This window comes from Octopus bimaculoides, chromosome 27, assembly GCF_001194135.2.
Source record: "Octopus bimaculoides isolate UCB-OBI-ISO-001 chromosome 27, ASM119413v2, whole genome shotgun sequence".
In the NCBI taxonomy this organism is placed as follows: Eukaryota; Metazoa; Mollusca; class Cephalopoda; order Octopoda; family Octopodidae; genus Octopus; species Octopus bimaculoides.
In genome coordinates, this window is record NC_069007.1 from 18,524,960 (window position 1) to 18,529,122 (window position 4,163).

The 4,163-nt window shown below is 35.4% G+C and overlaps 1 protein-coding gene across 3 annotated transcripts in view; it reads left to right on the plus strand.

Moving 5' to 3' along the window:
- The window catches only part of LOC106883794 (uncharacterized), a 9,480-nt gene that overhangs the window by 2,051 nt on the left and 3,266 nt on the right, over window positions 1–4,163 (plus strand). The window contains exon 1 of one of the 3 annotated variants that reach the window (XM_052977176.1): window positions 149–341. The exons of 1 other annotated variant lie outside the window; for it this stretch is intronic. The gene's annotated coding sequence lies outside the window, so the exon portion shown is untranslated. Of the gene's footprint in view, window positions 1–148; window positions 342–4,163 lie in introns of those variants that run through there. One more of the 3 variants, XM_052977177.1, reaches the window with a different exon arrangement.

Below are 4,163 nucleotides of genomic sequence, written 5' to 3' on the forward strand. Positions count from 1 at the left end.
ATATATAGGTACACACACACATATACACGCATTCATATTCCAAAGTTCACCTTTGTAATCAGCCTCTAGTGTGTTAGAAAGTGGAACGTTATGCGTATACATGTGTGTAAATGTATACAAAATATACATGTATGTATACACACGTGCACACACACACGCGCATACACACAAACGGCAATCCATTGAGATAATGTTAACGATCGATCGACGCTGTTAATATTTTAAAGAATTTGAAGTAAAATTACTTGAGATGTTGGTAGAAGTTTCGATTGGATTAAGTTGGAACAGGGTGAATATATTTGTTATTTCTGTTTTTTGTGAATATGAAGTTAATACTGGAGGTAAGACGTTAGAAAAATAAATCGGAGGTGGGAGGGACCGATCGGTACAGGTGTATACGTGTGTGTGTGTGTGTGTATGTGAGTGTGTGCATATACAGGTAAACAATTGTGTATATGTGTGTATGTGTGTATAAGGGGATGCATATACATGCAGTGGTATATGTGAGTGTGTGTATGTAGATGTATACATATGCATGCAAACAATCGTGTATATGTGGGTGTGTGCATATACATGCAAAACAATTGTGTAGATGTATATGTGTGTGTATGCGCATACACGTAAACAATATGTATGTGAGCGTGTATATATATATATATATATATATATATATATAAAATATATAGTTTTAAGGAAAATAACCAAGTTTCAAGAACTCATCGATGAAAATCCACTATAACTTGGTTATTTTCCCTAAAACTATATATTTTATATATATATTATCTATAAAGCTCAATTTAATTTTAATTTTTTATAAATTGATTTTAATTGAGTTTTTACCTGTAATTCTGGATTTTGTGTATACACACAAATGTGTGTTTATTTTTATACATCCTCATAGATGGCTCAAGGGTCAAGAGTTTCGTGTATTGCAAACAATGTACATACGCACACACACACACATACATACATTCATAAATGCACACCCATATATATATATATCCATAAACACATTTTCTGACTCATATACACACACACACAAATAAATGTTTACATAGTCTGTTACACACACATAATTATGCTCCCATACATACACACACCGCTAATAGACAAATACAGTTACACACACAAATATATACATACATGCACATACACAAACACAACAACAAGGGAACCTAGAAATAGTCTCTAAATCTCTCCCTCAAATCAAGCCAAGTCTTAAATGATTATTAAATATATAAAGGCATAACTACACAACTGTGCCGCATCTAATCACTACCTGACTTTGTTTTCTCCTAACGTTCAGAAAAATAGATATTTTTTAAATATAATTTTTCGCAGATACTTTCAAGATGACATAATTTACGATTATACTGGAATTTGATGGGGGAAAAGGACGTAATTAAAATGTGGCCGGATAGTTCACATATCTCAATTTTGTTTCTTCATATTTTGATAAACTGCGCGAAGTATCGGCCTCTATCCCACAAATTGTTATCTTTCACAACAAATTCCGGTATAATCGTAATCTACACCCTCTAAAAGTTATGCGATGAAAATTTTATTTAAAAATATCTATTTTTCATAAAGTTATGAAGAAACAAACCGATGGAGCACATTTCTGTAGTTATGCCTCTATACATAAATGTATGAATAAATAAATAAATAAAATGAGACCAGGGAAATAGCTCAAGCGGACATGTAATTAGCTAAAATAGATAACTGAATGACGTCAGCCAAAGAAATTGTAAGATTTCGCTGGGCGATTATTGAATTTAGAACATCACTTATAACGAAAGTGAAAGTAAAACTATTTCATTATGTAAATTGTCTATTTTTCATCGTCTGCGATTAAGATGTAATTAATACATCGAAAATAAATTAGAAACAAGAAAAATAACATCAGATAATACAAAAATTTTGACCGTCAAAAAAAAAAAACAACTTAAATCCAGTGAAAAAAATTAACAATAAATGTGACATAAAATTCGAAATAATTCAACATTATTTTACTTAACGATGGAGTTTTTTGTAAAATAAACTGAAAGTAAAAGAGAGGTTATTTGATGGGCGTGGTTTGAAGACATGGTTTCGGGTTCAGTCCCACTGCGCGGCATCTTGTACATGCGTCTTCTATTGTAGCCCTGATCAATGCCTTGTAAATTTGGTTGACAGAGACAGTGTGAAAGCCCAGAAGCACATCGTATATATTCTCTTTTTTTTTTCCTGAGAAAACAAAGCCTCAGAGCGCAGGATCTAGCGCCAGTCCTGCTTCTCTTCAGCTCAAAGATTTGAGCAAAGTCGGCTCCAACATCGGGATCAACTTCGTGCAAGCATGAAGGCACGCTGGCAAAACCCTGCTCCTCTAAATGGAAAACTCACCTGTCATTGTGGTTTTGTGGCACAAAGCAAAGTAGGCATTGCTGTCCACTCAATGACGATGATCGATATTTTCTGGTTACTAAAACTCGGTATTAAAATAAAATTGAAAGAAAGTTTTGCTTTGAAACTAAACGAATTTTATTTCTTGAAACTAAATGTTTATTTCGAGATTGTTTAGGTATTTTAGAAATAGCAGAAGTTTTCAGACAGAAATTGTTAGCGAGAATCATTGAAGAAGACACAACACTGCTGACATGATTGACCGCCCTCGGTATATTTTCTCCATGACAACTGGTATTTGAAAGAATCACTAAGTTTGTTGCATCGTTTGGATTGATTAATTAATAATTCAATGATGTTGCTTATAAATAAGTTATTGTGTTTGGTGAATCGCCAGAGATGTTCTAACGGAAAAACTTGCACTTATATTCTTTTGTTCTTTTTTACTTGTTTCAGTCATTTGACTGCGGCCATGCTGGAGCACCGCCTTAAAGGGTTCTTTTTTTTTAGTCGACGAAATCGACTCCAGGACTTATTTTTTGTAAGCTTAGTACTTATTCTATTGGTCTCTTTCGCCGAACTGCTAAGTTGCGGGGACGTAAAGACACTAACACTAGTTATCAAGTGATGGTGGGGTGACAAACACAGACACAAGGACGGACGGGCACAATTGTGTTAGTAAATGTCCAAAAGTGACAATATGGAGAAGTTAGGATTTTCAGGCAAAGAAAAAGACTGGCTAACACAAACTTTACAGATATATTCTCTAAGTGGAACAAGGAACATATACAAGGCTTTCTTAAAGTAACAATAATCATATATTGTTGTTATCCAATCTACTATGATGGAGATTTTATTTCTTCGTTAGAAAACAGTTCTTCTCTTCTAGGAAAAAGTAAGCAAGGAAGTAAGAGCTTACATAATGCCTGCAAACATATATACATAGAGACATCCATACACACACACACACATACCTATACGTACACGCATACCTACATACATGACCTACTTTTCTTCCTTCCTTCCTTTCTTCCTTTTCATATATTTTAGTTAACTTGAGACAGCATGATTGGCTATGATTCCAGGGGGATTTAATGACTATTTCTATCCAGACATGTGACTAGAGGTTTGGCTTGTTATCAAGTGTTTGTGTGTGTGTGTGTATTTTTTTGCGCGTGTTTGCATTCGTGTGTGTGTGTGTTTGTGTGCATGTGTGACTTTGTGTGTGTGTGTTTGTGTGTGTACATGTGTGTGTTTGTGTGCGCGCGTGTGTGTGTGTGTGTATACAGATGCATGTGCTTGCGTGTACATGACAATGTGAGTATATTTCTGTATGAGTGTATGTATGTGTTTGTAGATGAGAGAATGGTCGCATGTAGGCAAATGTGTGTGTTTATGTATATATGTGTGTGTGTGTTCAGGTAGCCCACGATTCATCGTCTACCAATTAATATATACAAACATATTAAATGGTATCTTGAATACACACACACACATATATATATACTTGACAGAGTGCAAGTACCTTGAGAGAAAAGTTGGACCTAAGAAGCATCAGATGTGGTGTGCAAGAGAGATGACTGCGCTGGTATGGTCATGTGGCGAGAATGGATGAGGATAGCTGTGTGAAAAAGTGCCACACCCTAGCGGTTGAGGGAACCTGTGGAAGAGGTAGACTCTGGAAGAGGTAGACTCTGGAAGAGGTAGACTCTGGAAGAGGTAGACTCTGGAAGAGGTAGACTCTGGAAGAGGTAGACTCAGGAAGACCTGGGATGAGGTGG